Source organism: Lethenteron reissneri, chromosome 64 (genome assembly GCF_015708825.2).
Source record: "Lethenteron reissneri isolate LAM-NWPU_2019-01 chromosome 64, ASM1570882v1, whole genome shotgun sequence".
Taxonomy (NCBI): Eukaryota; Metazoa; Chordata; class Hyperoartia; order Petromyzontiformes; family Petromyzontidae; genus Lethenteron; species Lethenteron reissneri.
In genome coordinates this window covers 4699168-4717270 of record NC_083842.1, presented here as the reverse complement: position 1 = coordinate 4717270, position 18103 = coordinate 4699168, and positions in this window count along the sequence as shown.

Genomic DNA, 18103 nt, shown 5'->3' with positions numbered 1-18103 from the left:
TGGGCAGTGTTGAGTCTGTGGGCAGTGTTGAGTCTATGGGCAGTGTTGAGTCTCTGGGCAGTGTTGAGTCTCTGGGCAGTGTTGAGTCTCTCGGCAGTGTTGAGTCCATTGGCAGTGTTGAGTCTCTGGGCAGTGTTGAGTCTATGGGCTGTGTTGAGACTGTGGGCAGTGTTGAGTCTTTGGGCAGTGTTTAGTCTATGTATGTACGTAGCCAACCGTTGCTAATCGACGGTGCGGGATGATGATGACGACGACAACGATCGTCATCATCATCCCGGGCATCGCCCCTGGTGATCCTGCGCCGCTCTGTGACCAAGACATCGAGGCGAATGGGTGGCGAGCAATTGAACCGCGAGCGCCGCGACGGAACGGGAGGTTGTGGCGGGAGCCCCCTGCGGCACGGACGCCGACGCCGGCCCCACCTTCACGAAGTACTCGTCCTTGTCGTCCACCGTGAGCTGCAGCACCGCGCGCTTCTTCTTCTCAAAGTCGTCCACGTCACCTGGTGGGGGGGGGGTGGGGGGCGGGGGGCAGCAGCACGGCCTCCAACGTCATTGACCACGGAGCTTACGGTGACAACGACGCTGCCGCTACACGAGCACCACCCCCCTCCCCCGCCCCCTCCCCCGCCTCCCCACCCCCACCCGCCGCCCCCCTCCACCCCTGCCCCCTCCGTACCGCGCACTCGCAGGGAGCCGTGAGGGTGCACGATCTCGGCACGGGCGCTCATCTCCTGGCAGCGGAGCTCCACGGTGGCGGAGAGGTCGCGGCTGACCCGGGAGCCCGGCGTCGCCACGCCGACGTGCAGCAGGGCCTTCTTGGGGCACGGCTGGTCGCCCTGCGGTCATCGCGACAGGCGACGCGGCCGCAGCCGCGGCGACCACTCGTCGGTAACCAAGGCGACACAGCCGACACCGCGACGCTGCTCCTCAGTAACCACGGCGACACAGCCGACACAACGACGACTGTCGTCAGAATCGCCACGCGGCTTGTGGCCTCCACGCACGCAGGGCACCGCACCGACCCCCCGGGGCCCGACGGACGCTCCGTGAGCGCAGGCCTCACCAGGACGCGCGGACACGCACCTGCCTCTCGACGTCGTACGTGGCCTCCAGCACGTACTGCTGGAGGCCCGGGTCGGTCTTCTGCAGCGACACGGAGGCGAGGGCCGAGCCGGGCAGCGGGAACGCCACGGAGCCGAGGCCGGGGGGCGGCAGGGAGAGCTCCGAGCAGAGCTGCCAGCCGAGCTGCTGCGACACTGATGGGGGAGTTTGGGGGCCACGGTGAGACGGGAGCCAGTGTCAAGGTTTGACAAAGTGGGGGGGGGGGAGTAGATAAATAATGTTGTGATTGGGAGGGAGTGGGAGAGGAAAGTGGGAGATGGGGGGGGGAGAGGAAGGTGGGAGGGGGGAGAGGAGGGGTGGGAGATGGGGGGAGAGGGGGGGTGGGAGAGGGGGATGGGAGAATGGGGGAGAGGGGAGGTGGGAGAGGGGGGGGGGAGGGGGTGGGACAGGGGGGGGGTGAGAGGGGGTGGGAGAGGAGGTGCGAGAGGGGGTGGGAGGGGGCTGAGAGGGGGTGGTGGGAGAGGGGGAGTGGGAGACGGGGGGGTGGGAGACGGGGGGGAGAGGAGTGGGATAGGGGGGTGGGAGAGGAGGAGGTAGGGGTGGGAGAGGGGGGTGGGAGGGGGCTGAGAGGGGGGTGGGAGAGTGGGGGTTGGAGACGGGGGAAAGAGGGGGGTGGGAGAGGGGGGTGGGAGGGCGCTGAGAGGGGGGTGGGAGAGGGGGAGTGGGATACGGGGGGGAGAGGGGGGGTGGAAGAGGGATGGTGGGAGAGGGGGGTGGGAGAGGGGGGTGGGAGAGGGGGGTGGGAGAGGGGGGGTGGAGGAGGGGTGGGAGACGGAGGGTGGGAGAGGGGGGGTGGGAGAGGGGGGAAGAGGGGGGTGGGAGACGGGGGGGAGAGGAGGGGGTGGAAGACAGGGGGGTTGGAGAGAGGGTCGAGAGGAGGGGGGGGGGCGACGGCTCGGACGTTGAGAAGGAAGGAAGCCTGCTTTTTGGCTGTGGTGTGGACGTTTTGTGGATGGTGCGGTTGTGGTGTATTTTGTGACCCACGTGCGTTTCTGGAGCAGTGCGGTTTGATTGCGGTGTGGTCGAGGTGTGGTTGCGGTGTTGTTGCGGTGTGGTTGGGGGTGTGGTTGAGGGTGTGGTTGAGGTGTGGTCGAGGTGTGGTCGAGGTGTGGTTGAGATGTTGTTGCGGTGTGGTTGCGGTATGTGGTTAGGGGTGTGGTTGTTGTGTGGTTGTGGTGTTGTTGCGGTGTGGTTGCGGTGTGGTTGCGGTGTGTGGTTGTGGGTGTGGTTGTGGTGTGGTTGCGGTGTGGTCGAGGTGTGGTCGAGGTGTGGTCGAGGTGTGGTTGTGGAGTGGTTGCCACCCACGCGCATTGCTGGAGCAGTGCGGTGTCGTTGGGGCCGAGCGCCGCGCCAGCCTCTTCAGGGGTAACCGCTCCGCACCACGCACCGTGTACAGCTTCGAGCTGACGCGACACAACCACCACAACCACAACCACAACACATTTACAGCGCAACCGAGATACCGACAGTCTCTGTACCACCCCCCGCTCCCGTGCCTCCACATCTTCGTATGCCCCAGGATGTCTCTCTCCCCGTGTTTCCATGTGTCTATGCCCATGTGTCCCCATGTCCCCATGCCCCTGTCTCCCCATGCCCCCTCCGTGCCCACGTGGTGCCCCCACCTGAGCGTGAATACGTCCACGGAGCGCTCCGGCGTGTCCAGGTGGAGCCGCGCGCTGCGCCCGTCCCGGATCCGCACGCCGACGTGAGCCAGCAGCGAGGAGCGAGCGGCGCCTTCCCACTCGAGGCCCGCCGAGCCCAGCCGCCCCTCCAGCCCCACGCGGGCGCTCACCTGCACAAGCACGCTGCTTGCGGCGCAGCACCAGCGGCGGAGTTGGCACAAGGCGGAGGTCACCGCGCGACTGCCCCGGACAGCCTCGCTAGCGCGTGAAGTGATTCTGAAGTGGCTTGCGTGGCGATAGCTCGCAGCGCGGGGTGGTGTGGTGTGTCCTGTGGCACGTTCGACTGAACACGTTTCGTTTTAGCAGGGAAGGCGCGCCAAGCTATGCCGCTCTTCTTTTCGGAAGCTAACCTGGCCGTAAATGGTAAGCGCAACGAAGTGGGCTTATCATCGTCATGTGGAAATTTACGACGTCGGACTCTAAATGTGGAGGGAAAAACCGGAGGACCTGGAGAAGAATCCACGCGACCACGGAGAGAGAGACACCGCAAACTACACAGCAGGCATCGCCAGTGTCGGGGTCGAACCCACGACCTCCTGCATATCAGGCGAGGTAGTTAACATCTCCTAACCACCGTGATGATGATGAGAGAGCGAGAGAGACACGCAAACTCCAAATATACAGCAGGCATCTTTCGTGTCGGAATCGAACCCACGACATTCCTGCATACCAGACGAGTCAGTCAACATCGCCTGGTGTGGTGCGGGCGTACACGGGATGGATCTTGGCATGGAAGTCGAGGCCGGGCCCGTGGCGCGGCCCCACGGCCCCCTGCAGCGACACATCCACGGCGGAGGAGGCGTTGAGCGACAGACCCAGGGGCAGACCGATGGCCGTGGGAAGCCAGAGTCGCTCCGACGCCAGCAGCGCGTGGTGGCTCCAGCCCACGCGCTCCCCCTGCACGGACGATTTTGCGTGAGCGCGGCGACGCAACGACACGGGGCGTGGCTCGCGTCGTTGCACCGAAATAGCGCGTCTCCTGCCGTCGTTCTTTTGAGTCCGGAGAACGGGCACGGGCTCGTGGGCTCGCGGGCTCGCAGGCTCGCACCTTGGCTCGGCGGGGGGGGAGGGGACGGTGTCGCGTCTCACCTTGAGCAGCCGCACCGCGGCGCCGGCCACGTCGAACGAGGAGGAGGAGGAGGTGGACGAGGAGGGGTTGCGCAACCACGCGGCGCAGTCGGTGAAGGCCACTTCGCTCCCCAGCAGGCGCAGCGCCAGCGAGCAGGCCAGCTCCTGGGAGCGTCGCCCCGACACCTGCAGCAGTGTAGGGGGTGACCAGGGGCGACTCAACCAGGAGCGACTCAGCCAGGGGTGACTCAACAACAGACATCCATCAGAGGGCAGCCACAGAGCTGCCCTAGGGGTCACAGTGCAGGAGTCACAGCGTGGGGGTCACAGCGTGGGGGTCACAGTGCGGGGGTCAAAAAGTGGGGAGGTCACAGTGCAGGGGTCACAGCGTGGGGGTCACAGCACGCGGGTCACAGAGCGGGGGTCACAGCGTGGGGGTCACAGCGCGCGGGTCACAGCGCGGGGGGTCACAGAGCGGGGGTCACAGAGCGGGGGTCACAGTGCGGGGATCACAGCATGGGGGTCACAATGCAGAGGTCACAATGCGGGGGTCAGAGCGTGGGGGGTCACAGAGCGAGGGTCGCCGCCCCCCCATCCCCTCCCCCTCTTTCTCCCTCCCCCCCTTTACCTGGCGGTGCAGGCGTTGTGCGTGCTCCGCATCGACGGCGGTGTCGCACTGCGGCCCCGCCGCCGCCGCCGCTCGCGCTCGCCGCTGCGTCGCGCCGTGGCCGGGGCCCGGCAGGAACCCCCTCGGCGAGTACCCCCACGGGGTGGTGGGGGGCTGCCCACGCCGCCCGGCCCCCCGAGGAGGCTTCGTCACCCCAAGGAGACGCTCCAGCAGGGGCTCCACGTTCTCCACGCGCCCAGACAGCTGCTCCGCAAGCGCACACACGCACACACACGCACACACACGCACACACGCGCACACACACACGCACACACACACACGCACACACACACATGCACGCACACACACACGCAAGCACACGCACACATACACGCACGCACGCGCGCACGCGCACGCACGCGCGCACACACGCACACACACACACACATACACGCACGCAAGCACACGCACACAGACATGCACACATACACGCACGCACACATACACGCACGCGCACGCACGCGCACACACGCACGCCCACACACAAAGATAGAGATCCCCCGTGTGGCCTACGCAAGCCGGTTGGGGGGCAAGTGCTTCGGACGAGCACGGATGAGGGCCGGCACGGCGCACGAGGGGGTGGTGTGCGGTGAGGCACAGGCTGTGTGAGTGGTGAGGCACGGGCTGTGTGAGTGGTGAGGCACGGGCTGTGTGAGTGGTGAGGCACGGGCTGCGTGAACGGTGAGGCACGGGCTGTGTGAGTGGTGAGGCACGGGCTGTGTGAATGGTGAGGCACGGGCTGTGTGAGCGGTGAGGCACGGGCTGTGTGAGTGGTGAGGCACAGGCTGTGTGAATGGTGAGGCACGGGCTGTGTGTGGGCGGTGAGGCACGGGCTGTGTGTGGGCAGTGAGGCACGGGCTGTGTGTGGGCGGTGAGGCACGGGCTGTCGGTGGGCGGTGAGGCACGGGCTGTGTGAGTGGTGAGGCACGGGCTGTGTGAGTGGTGAGGCACGGGCTGTGTGAGTGGTGAGGCACAGGCTGTGTGAATGGTGAGGCACGGGCTGTGTGTGGGCGGTGAGGCACGGGCTGTGTGTGGGCGGTGAGGCACGGGCTGTGTGTGGGCGGTGAGGCACGGGCTGTGTGTGGGCGGTGAGGCACGGGCTGTGTGTGGGCGGTGAGGCACGGGCTGTCGGTGGGCGGTGAGGCACGGGCTGTCGGTGGGCGGTGAGGCACGGGCTGTCGGTGGGCGGTGAGGCACGGGCTTTGTGAACGGTGAGGCACGGGCTTTGTGAACGGTGAGGCACGGGCTGTGTGTGGGCGGTGAGGCACGGGCTGTGTGTGGGCGGTGAGGCACGGGCTGTCGGTGGGCGGTGAGGCACGGGCTTTGTGAACGGTGAGGCACGGGCCAGGCCTCACCTCCAGCAGGTTGAGCGACTGCCCCATGGCGTTCACCGTGAGGTTCAGCGACAGCGACCGCGGCACGAATGAGTCCGGGGAGAAGACGAGCGAGCTCTGCAGGATGGCCGCCGCCTGCGGCCGGGCAGCGGGGCCTGCACAGACCACCAGGCCGCGCCAGGACACACCACATGAGACGACACCACATCACGCCACACCATGCAAAGCCACGCCAGACAACAGCACATCACACCACGCCACACCACGGCACGCACAGCACCGAGGTCACAGGGACGCAGGGACACGCATTGTAGCGTGCATGTTGAACTTCTTTCGCACCGTACGTAGCCAACCGTGCTGATGGGAGGTGCGTGGAGAAGGTCAACAGACTGACCACAAAAAGCAGCTCTAAAGAAATGAAGAGGTTTTTAACCTTTCTGGCAATGAAACAGTTGTGTTAAGATGTTCAAAGCTTTCGCAAGGGACCGTGTCTGCTTTAACCGCACGTACTTGTGGTGAACACGCAAACAAAAAAACGACAACATGCTCTGGAAAAAAGGTCCCACGGTCTACAGAAACGCGTTTGTCAATCTCGATGATGATCTCAAAGCTTCGTGGCTCCAGTGCCGGGGGGCTTTCTAACATCAGAAGGAAGAGCGTCGGTCCAGGCGGCCGCAGAAGCAGCAGCGCATCGGAAATCGCCGCTCACAGTGGCGCGTATCGCACTGTGCGTCCCCGTGTGCGTCCGCCCGCCCGCGTGCGCGTGCCTCCCCGCATGCGTGCGCGCATCTGCACGCACGCAACCCCTGCAGTGACGGCGCGTGTCGGCGCACCGGAGCGGAGCGTCGCCTCCGCGTAGCGCGAGTAGCGCCAGCGGCTGAGGTCGGCGTCCGGGCCCGGGGGGGGGAGGCCGGCGTCCGTCAGGAGCTGGCGCAGGGCGGCCTCCGCCGGGTCGCTCGAGTCCAGCAGCTGCGTCAGATGGCTCCACACAAAGGAGGCGACTGCGCATGCACACGAAGGCAAAGACCCCCCCCCCCACACACACATCGCCGTGTAGTCTTCACAGACCGTCGGGGCAAGTGCTGTCAGCCTGACTCGACCTAAGGGAGGCCGAGGAGCGGTTCAGATAATCGTCAACGGCGTTGGCCGCGTGTGTTCACCCGTGCACGCGTGGACACACGGGGGAACATGCAGACACACACGCGTGGGGAGTGAGTGTGGTGTGTATAGAGCGAGTGGGTGAGTGCATGGAGGAGTGATCGAGGGAATGTGGTGAGTGGGTGCGTGCGGTGATCGGGTGAGTGTGTGTGGCGGAGCGCTTGCGGTGAGCGCGTGTGGCTGAGCGAGTGCGGCGAGTGGGTGTGGTGAGCGAGTGTGGTGAGCGCGTGCGGTGAGTGCGTGTGGTGAGCGCGTGCGGTGAGTGCGTGTGGTGAGCGAGTGCGGCGAGTGGGTGTGGTGAGCGAGTGCGGTGAGCGAGTGCGGTGAGCGCGTGCGGTGAGCGCATGCGGTGAGCGCGTGCGCTGAGCGCGTGCGGTGAGCGCGTGCGGTGAGCAAGTGCGGTGAGCGAGCGAGTGGTGAGCGAGCGGTGAGCGAGTGCGGTGAGCGAGTGCGGTGAGCGAGTGTGGTGAGCACGTGGTGAGTGAGCAAGTGAGGAGCGAGTGCGGTGAGTGAGTGCGGTGAGCGCGTGCGGTGAGCGAGCGAGTTACCGTACCCTGCTGGGAGCTCTCGTTGCGATGGGTGAGGCGCACGGTGAGCAGCACGTCGGGCGAGGGGCAGCGCATGGCGAGGAGGTACGCGGCGATCCTCACCTCCGCCTCGTCGCGCTCGTCTCGGTAGAGCTCCACCAGAGCCCCGCGCTGCACGCACCGCGACCGCACCGGCGGTGCCACCGCTCGCGGTCAGTGCGGTGAACTTGGTGAAGCGCGGCGGGCGTGTGGTGAGTGGTGCGTGTGGTGGGTGACTGGTGAGTGTGGTGAGTGGTGGTGAGTGAGTGGGGAGTGTGGCGAGTGGTGGTGAGTGACTGGTGAGTGGTGAGTGGTGGTGAGTGAGTGGGGAGTGGTGAGTGTGGTGGGTGAGTGGGGAGTGGTGAGTGGTGGTGAGTGAGTGGGGAGTGTGGTGAGTGGTGGTGAGTGAGTGGGGAATGTGGCGAGTGGTGGTGAGTGAGTGTGGTGAGTGAGTGGGGAGTGGTGAGTGGTGGTGAGTGGGGAGTGGTGAGTGTGGTTAGTGAGTGGTGGGTGTGGTGAGTGGTGGTGAGTGGTGGTGAGTGGTGAGTGTGGTTAGTGAGTGGTGGGTGTGGTAAGTGAGTGGGGAGTGGTGCGTGTGGTTAGTGAGTGGTGAGTGAGTGGTGCATGTGGTGGGTGACTGGAGCTTGTGGTGAGTGTGGTTGGTGAGTGTGGTGAGTGGGGAGTAGTGAGTGGTGGTGAGTGACTGCTGAGTGGTGAGTGCGGTGAGGGTGAGAGCGCGGTGAGGAGTCTCACGTCGGCCTCGCAGGGGATTCGCCGGAACGCGTCGACAGCCGCGAGCCTCAGCTCCAGGCTGGAGCCGGGCCCGCGGGCCCGGGCACAGCGAGCGAGCACGGGAGCCAGCGTCGCTCCCCCCGCCAGCCCCGCATTGCCCAGCGCCTTGAGGGCCAGCAGCGCCTGCGGACGCGGGGACACGCGCGGGGACACGCGGGGGACACGCGGGGGACACGCGGGGGACACGCGGGGACACGCGGGGACACGCGGGACAGGCAGAGACACACGGGGGACATGGGAATACAGAGACACGGAGTCGTGGGGATGAGAAAGACGAGAGGTCTCACTTCCTCGGGCCACTCTCAATTCCCTGTGGGCTCCGTGGCCGTGATCGCATCTCCCAGCACCCGCTCCTTGCTCAGCTCCACGTGAAACTTGCCCCCAAACCTCAACTGGGGCAGAGTTTTGCCCTCTCTGCCCTCGCTGCCCTCAATACTCCTGCCTTACTGTCCTTCTGTGCCCTCCCCTGCCCTACCCATACCCCGGTTCCCGTGCCCCTCGCTAACCCTGGCTACCCTCTGTACCCTGCCCCTATCTGCCCCTGGCTCTGTACCTGCCCCTGGCTGCCCGCTGGCTGCCCCCCCCCTTGTACCTGCTCCCGGGCCTCGCGTCCCCGGGGCGAGCAGTCGGGCTCCAGGCGGCGGGCGATGGCGTGAACCGCGGCCCGCACGGCGCTCTCCCCGCCGCACCCCGCGGCCGCCTTCGTGCAGAAGTTGTGCAGCAGCGCGGACACGGAGAGAAGTGCGGCCCGCGAGCCCGCGGCCGACGTCGCTGCCCCCGCCTCGGACTTCAGCAGCGGCTGCCGGGGGGGGGGGGGGGGGCCCGGGACACCGAGGGAAGGGTCACGCCGTCACGCGGTGGACTTCATGTCGGTAGTCTTGCTGTTCTGTCTAAGACCAGAAGCGGGTGGGTGGCTTCACCATTCTGGCAAATCGCCCGATGATGCTGGATGCAATTACAAAACGAGACGTCGTGCTGCACAGATCGTAAATGTTGTGGATTCACTCCTCAAACACACCGGTGGGGCCGAAGTCGTAAAATATGTGGCGTTTTGCTTACGTGACAGAATCCCCTTGCTGATTGGCCGTGTCGGGTGATGGTGGGTTTCGACGCATTTACACTTCGGCGATCGAACCCAAAAACCTTTATTTTGAATATCGGTGGTGGGTGGGCATCCCGCGCACGTCCCGTATTGCACGCCTTGCCGTGCGTGCGTGTGTCCTGTAGTGTGTCCCGTGTATTGTATCTTCTCGTGCGTTCCGTGCCGCGTCTCCTACCGTGACGGCGACGATCATCGCGGCCGTGGGCTCGGGCACGAACGCGAGGGAGCGCAGCCAGCCGTGAGCGACACCGACGCTGACCGAGCCCAGCGCCGACGCCATGAGCGTCACGCACGCCTCCGTGCCGCACGCGGGCAGAGCCTCCTCCAGCGGGTTCCTGCACCGCGCACGACGCATGCGCTCGCTCCTAGACTCTCTCGCAGACTCGCTCATAGACTCTCTCACGGACTCGTTCCGAGACTCTCTCACGGACTCCCTCGGAGACTCTCTCACGGACTCGCTTAGAGACTCTCTCGCAGATTCACTCGCACATCGAGTCTCTCGCGGACTCGTACGCCCACTCACTACCACCATGAGACTCAATACCCGCACAGGCTCTCTACCACTGTGGAGACAAAGGCGGCCGGTTGCGCGGCACTGGCTACAACATCCGCTCGTGCGCCGTGCCGGCCTTCCTAGGCGCTGCTCGCAAACAGCACGTGCATCAATGTGGCTGCGTGGGCTACACGCGGGGATCTTTGTCCCTGCGTGTAATTGTACTAATGAGTGTGTGGATGAGTGCGTGGTGGGGCGTGTTCAGTGTAAGGGTTAGCGCACTGCGCTACGAGCCCGGCGATCCCTCCCCTCGATCGACTCAGCCCTAAATGAGTACCTGGCGCGGTGTGTTAAAAATCATCAGCGCTGGGGATACAAAGGTGGCCTTGGCGGGCGCGGTGTTGGCCACCCACCCACGTGGCACGCCGTGCCGCTCTGCATGGGTGCTACTCGCTAAAAAAAAAGCACTTTCCCCGACGGTCTTTCAAGCCTACACGGGGGGGTGATCTTTGCCTTTGCTGTGAGCGAGTGTGCGACCCTTACGCGTAGCAGGAGAGACGCGCCGATGCCCACAGGACCCGCAGTTCCTCGCTACTCAGGCCACGCAGGGAGAACGCCAGCTCCGGGAAGATCGCAGCCGCCTGGGGTCAAATGCGTTCAGTCGATTAAGAGGACGAGGACGGTGATGATGATGATGTGGATTGGGCAGAGAGACCAAGGTGGTCAGGCGTGGTGTGCCGGCCTTCATGGAGGTGATTGGACAGGTGGTGGTGAGAGGGAATGAGCTGAAGGAGGTGACTGGACACATGGTGGTGAGAGGGATCAAGGTGATTGGGCAGCCAACGCACGACACACAAAGAGTGAACGTGTGCACAGCAGCAGCACACGCAGCTTGGGCAGGAGAGATGCATGACATCACAGCGGTGTGATGCCATGCATCTGAGATCAGCACCACGCGCAGCTCCCCTCTCTGTTGTTGCATGTAAAACAAAAGACAAAGAACCCCCGTATAGCCTTAACAGACCGCTGGGGCAAGTAGGAACAGCACGACGCCCGGTCGCCTTCGTCTCCCCAGCGCTGGTGTTTGCGTATTATGGTGCCCATCTCAAGGCTGAGTCGACCTAGGGGAGGCCCAGGACCGGTTCATATATTCACCTGCCGAATGTCAGGCTCGCCGCATGGCCTTCTAGGAGTGCACATTTTCAGCAGCATTGATTACAGGTGACCTCTGCGGCGGCGTTCAAAGTTCAGCAGAGTTCGGGCTCGCTTGAACCTGCCCAGAAATTAATGGACACGGATATTCTGGGACCAGTACACCCCGGGCAATATCATCCTGCCCTGGGATCAATACACCCCGGGCAGTGTCATCATGCCCGTGTAGAACCAGCACCACGGACAGCGGCGCATGGACCAATGCTGCCAGGCGTCATCTTTCGGCTGCACGCGCGTGAGGCTGTGTGCATGCGTGCACGGTGTGTTCACGCGTATGGAGCGAATGGAGGGGGCTCTTGTAGGACGCCCTGGGTCTCTGTCCCGTGGCCTCGTGGCAACAGCGAAACCTTCCGCCACCCTTCGTGTTCGCCTCTAGCCTGGCACAAGCGCCGCGGTGACATCGCTGCCACCTGCGAACGGTGGCTGCTGCTGCTGCTGCTGCTGTCGATGTGTTTGTGCTCGTCAACAGCACTTGCCCCAACAGTCTGTTGAGGCTGCTACACGGGGTGGGGGGGTGGTGGGTGGGGGAGGGGGTGGATCTTTGTCGTGCGCTCGCTCCGGACCTGCAGGGGGTCCGTGTCGGGCGCGCACAGCACCCTCAGGGCGCCGTGCGCCCTTGACTTGGATCCCCGCTCGGCGGCGTCGTCGCCGGGGCTCCTCTCCATGAGCAGCGTCGTAGAGCGCACGATCGGGACCCGCTCCTCGCCTGGCACGAGCACGCACGGGGGCACAGAGCACACTCACATCGTCTCTCTCACTCTCACACAGATCTCTCTCTCTCACACCGTCTCTTTTGACACCTCGGATGAGCGCTGGTGAGATGTCGGTGTGACGACTGAACGAGGTTGTGACCATTCTGTTGACCGCGTGATGGTGCGATGCCGGTACCCGTGCACATGAGGGCCCCTCCTGTTTGTGGCCCTCACCTGTGGACCTCTCCTGTTTGAGGCCCTCACCTGCGGTGGGACTCTCCTCCGTGGGCCCGTGCAGGTCGAGCAAGAAGGCCACGCGGGAGCGAGTGCGCACGCCCTGGTTGCGCTGCTGCTGATGATGATGAAAGGGCGTGAAGAGCAGCTCCTCTTCACACGTGGCGTTCGGCAGCGGGGCCCCGGGCGGGTAGGAGAGCGAACAGCGCACGTGGCCCCGCAGGACCTCCTGAGACCCGCCGCTCGAGTCCTGTCACGGGTTCCCGACGCAAAGACAAAAACATCCCCCCGCCCGCCGTTATGCACGCTGCGTCTTGATTTGCCATCGCACTCCATCTCCACCTCTTGTCTGCATCTCTCGCCACATGTCACCCACAAAGACAAAGGTACCCCCGTGTAGCCTTAACAGACTGTTGGGGCAAGTGCTGTTAGCGAGTAGCACCTATTAAGGCCGGCACGGCACACAAAGGGGTGGGAAGGCCAGCAACACGCCGGCCGCCTTTGTCTCCCCAGTGGCGATGTTTTACACACCGTACCAGGTATTCATTCGAGGCTGAGTCGACCCAAGGGAGGCCCAGGACCGGTTCAGATAATCGTCACTGGTGTTGGCCGTGAGCGGGAATCGAACCCGGGTCGCTAACCGCTACACCACCGCTCCACACACACACACACACACGCACTTGCACAGGCACACACGCACACCCGCGCTCTTTTTACGGCTGAGCCGACCTAGAAGAGGCCCAGTCTCGCTCACGTGTGGCAGGGCCGTGAGGAGCAGCGAGGAGCTGGAGAAGCCGCGATGCTTGCACGAGCGCAGATCCTTGCTCTTGAGGAGCCCACCTCCTGCTTCGCGGCGGTACTGGGTGCTGCATCGGCCCAACACGTCCTCCTGGCACACGTGGGGGGAACACGGGGAACACGTGGGACACGGGGGGACACGTGGGGATACGTGGGGAACAAGTGAGACACGGGGAACACGTGAGACATGGGGGGACACGTGGGGACACCAGGGACAAGGGGAACACGTGGGAACACGTAAGGACGCGGGGGAGACATGGGGAACACGTGGAACACGTGGGGTCACGTGGAACACGTGGGGAACACGGGGGAACACGTGGGACACGTGGGACACGTGGGGACACGGAAAACACGTGGGAACACGTGAGGACACGGGGGGAGACATGGGGATCACGTGGGGACATGGGTCAGGTAGTTTTCCTGCTCTGGGCGCTGCGCGCGTCGCTGCCACCCCCCGCGCCGACTGTGGCCTGCAGGGGGCAGCGTGGCGCCGTCCTGGAGCCTTGCCTCTGCTGCAGGGGGGGGGGGTCCCCGCGTAGGAGTTGGGGGAGTTTCTAATTGGTGTTGGGGGGGGGTAGTGTTTGTAAACATCGCCACTCGGGAGACAAAGGCGGCCGGGGCGTGTTGCTGGCCACCCACCCCCCCACCGTGCGCCGTGCCGGCCTTCATAGGTGCTGCTACTTGCTAACGGAACTTGCCCCAACAGTTTGCCGAGGCTTTCCAGGGGAGGGGGTGGGTCTTTGTCTTTGTTAGGGGTAGCGGAGGTGTCACTGGGTTAGCAGCGTTGGGTCCGTGCTGCACCGCGAATTCTCACCTCGACTACGTCCACGTTCCCATGGGGCCCATGGAGGGAGTCATCGGTCTCCGGCAGGGAGCTGTGGGTCCCCTGGAGGGAGCCGTGGGTCCCCTGGAGGGAGCCGTGGACCCCCTGGAGGGAGTTCTGCACGGCGCTCAGGAGTCCCCGCTTCACGTTCAGGGCCCAAATCTCCTCGCCCACGGCTGAGCACAGGCGCGAGATGACCCCCCCTTGCAGGGAGAAGTGAAGGGGGCTCGCCTCCAGCTCGGCCCTGGGGTGCGGGGTTGGGGGGGATACATTGGTGGAGAACTCAGTTTAACACGTAGGAGGCTTTCGCGAACAAAGTCATCCATAGTAAAGGGTTTTTGGGTTAGATCGCGTAAATAAATAAATGTGTCGTTAAAACCCCGCCACTATCCGACACAGCCAACTAGTAAGGGGGTTGTCATGTAAACAGAACGTGCCCATTCGTCACTACTACAGCACCAGTATGTAGTGTAGTGTGTAGTGTATAGTGTAGTGTATAGTGTAGTATACTAGTACAGCACTAGTATGTAGTGTATAGTGTAGTGTGTAGTGTATAGTGTAGTATACTAGTACAGCACTAGTATGTAGTGTATAGTGTAGTGTATAGTGTAGTGTATAGTGTTGTATACTAGTACAGCACCAGTATGTAGTGTATAGTGTAGTGTATAGTGTAGTATACTAGTACAGCACCACACCGGTGTGTTGGAGAGCCAAGCCACAACATTTACAATCTGAGTACGACGTTTCGCCAGTAATCACAACCAGCTTCATTAGGCGACAGCCAAATCTGTCTGTTGTGGCTTGGGTCTCCAACACAGCGGTGTGGTGCTGTACTCGTGACGAATTGGCATGTTCTGCTTACGTCCATAATAAAGGTTAGATCGCGTTATTTATAAATGTGTCATAACCCTCCACCACCCGACACGGCCAAACAGTAAAAAAAAGTGTCACGTTTACAAAGGACAAAATAATTCACTTCTTTAGCCCACCGGTGTGTTGAAGAGCGAATGAACATCATTTAAAATGTGAGTACGACGTTTCGCTGGTAATAACATCCAGCGTCATCGGGCGATTTGCCAGAATAGTGAAGCCCTCCACTTGTTCCCGGTCTTAAATAGATCAGCAGCAGGGTGACGTCATCATTTAACTCAATAAGGTGCAGTGATTTGAGGCGGAGAGGGGGAGGGTATTGCAATTATATAAATTGGTAATCATTCAATTGTTGTTCATTGGTATTTGTTTCCCTTATAAGGAATTGTAATTGTATTATATACTTTATTTATTTAATAATACGCTTACAGGCCGCACTAAGCCTGTAGCTGTTACTAGTTGACTGTATCGGCTTTTAATGACACATTTATGTATTTACGCGATCTAACCCAAAAAAAAACTTCTATTATGGAGGAAATCCCAGTCCAGCAAACTCAACACCTTTGTCAAATCTAACACTGTGCGGCCTTCAAGTGAATGCGCGCGCATGTTTGAACTTATTTTGCACCGTGCGTAGCCGACCTCGGCTAACCGGAGGTGCGGGACAAGGACGACACCACTCAACACAACAACGTAAACAAGAAGCTAATTTTGACTTAAAACTTTCGTGACTGCAATAATTCATATTCGTTGTTCTTTCGGTAAAGTTACGTAGATAGAAAACAAAATTAAAATAATATTATTTTGATAAAATAATAATATTATTGTTATTTTATTTTATTAAAATAAAAATAGTATTATTTTTATAAAATAATATTATTTTATTTTCTATCCACGTGACTTTACCGAAAGAACCAAGACTATAGCAAGAAGCAAGTTCTAAAGAAATGAGTTTGTCAATGTCGACGGTGATGTAAACGGACGCATCTTGAGTGGCTTCCTAATATCGGCATGAGAGAGCGTTCCAGACGGCCGCAGAAGCGCATCTGAAAGCGCTGCGCAATGCGGTGACCGGCGTCTTTGTCCGACGACGACGGCGATGATGATGGTGGTGGTGGTTTAAACTCCTTGACGAGAGGTATCGTTGTCCGCTCTTGGCAAAATGTCTGTATGTTGAACCTCTTTCGCACCGTACGTAGCCAACCGTGCTGATCGGAGGGATGATGATGATGATGGCCGAGACAAACAAGGGAATGGCAGCCAACGGAAGGGGACGCAGCTCGTGTACGGAGGGCTGCCAGATGGACTGGCGCACATCCATCGCGTGCCCTTCGTTCAGCAGTGGATAGATCATGGCTGCTGATAGTATTGGTGGTGTTCATGATCATGGCGAAGACGGTGACGAGGTGGTGAAGGTTATGGGGCTACGAGGTAACGGCGCCGCACCCTGGAACCAGACCAGCTGCCTGCAGGGCACGCGGCCAGGCGAGTCCAGGCAGGTGGCTGTGCCTTCTCTCCCCACGCTCTCCCCTTTTCTCAAACCTCTCTCCTCTTCCCCCTGTCCCCCAAAGATGATCTCCCTTCCGCTCGTTCTACCTCTTTCCGAACTCCCGTCTTCTCCCCCCCCTCTCTCTCTCCTTCTGTCATATCCACTCTCTGGGCACGTCCAGCGCCACAACGCTTTTTGTGTTGTTATTGTTGTGTATTTCGTATCAAAATCGTCCTCAAGTGCTGTTTCTGCTGGCGGTAATGAAAGTGGTTTGAAAGTCAAAAGTTTCTCCTGTCCACTCTCTCTCTCTCCTATCCACTCTCTCTCCTGCCCCCCCCCCCCCATTTCTCTCACCTGCCCCCGCCCCCTCTCTCTCCTATCCACTCTCTCTCCTGACCCCCCCCCCTCTCTCCGCTGACTCGCTCTCCCCTCTCCTCCTCCCTCTCCCCTCGCCCGGGGGCTCGACCCAGCGATGGGAGGAATGCGGCCCCCCCTCCACCTCCCACTGAAGGGGGGGGAGCAGGGGTCTCGCCTATCCCTCCCGGGGGGGGGGGCGGGAGCCTGAGGACACGGGGGGGGGGGGGTCGGGGGAGGAGTCGGGGGGGGGGGGTGACTGGGGTTCAGGGGTTAGGGTCTGGCACGGGGCATAGCGCCTGCAACTCGCACGAGCGATCGCTTGCGCGATCGAGCGATTCGATGCGGGAGTCTGTGCAACCGGTTGCGAGCAGTTGCGCAACCGGCATAATCCTGCTCGTCTTGGCCGTGTCGCTTGCGACTTGGAGTTGCGTGTCTCGCGGTTGCTGCTGCTGACGATGATCGTTGTTGTTGCTGATGATGATGATCGTTGTTGTTGTTGTTGTTGTTGCTGATGATGATCGTTGTTGTTGTTGCTGTTGATGAAGATCCTTGTTGTTGCTGATGATGATGATCGTTGTTGTTGTTGCTGATGAAAATCCCTGTTGTTGCTGATGATGATCGTTGTTTTTGTTGTTGCTGATGATGATCCTTGATGTTGTTGTTGTTGCTGATGATGACCCTAGTTGTTGTTGCTGATGATGATCGTTGTTGTTGTGGTTGTTGTTGCTGATGATCCTTGTTGTTGCTGATGATGATCGTTGTGGTGGTTGTTGTTGTTAAGCTGCGCCCAGGAATGAGTGGAGGAGCGCGAGTTGCCGTGCGGACAGCGGCGCATTCCTGGGCTCAGAGCCGGGGTTGCGGACTTCCACGGATTTCTGTCGCCAGCGGTCTCAGCACCGAGCGGAGAACCAAAACATCATCATCATCTCCAACATCATCATCATCATCTCCAACATCATCATCATCATCTCCAACATCATCATCATCTCCAACATCATCATCATCATCTCCAACATCTCCAACATCATCATTATCTCCAACATCATCATCTCCAACATCATCATCTCCATCATCATCTCCATCATCATCATCATCTCCAACATCATCTCCAACATCATTATCTCTAACATCATCATTATCTCCAACAGCATCATCATCATCTCCAACATCATTAGCATCATCATCATCCCCAACATCATCATCTCCAACATCATCATCTTCAACACCATCATCTGCAACATCATCATCATCTCCAATATCATCATCATCATCCCCAACATTATCAGCTTCATCATCATCCCCAACATCATCCCCAACATCATCATCTCCAACATCATCATCCCCAACAACATAATCTGCCACATCATCTCCAACATCATCATCCCCAACAACATCATCTGCAACATCATCTTCATCCCCAACCTCATCATCCCCAATTATCATCACCTGCAATATCATCATCCGCAATCATCATCATCCCCAACCTCATCATCCCCAACCTCATCTTCATCCCGGACACAAACACAGTGGCCGTGACCGCCGAGTTCCATGTGATTTGTTTTAGAGGTTCCACACGGGTCTATGGTCCCATGGGGTATTGGGGGTTCCATGGGGCCGTGAGATGAATCCACAGGGTGTGGGA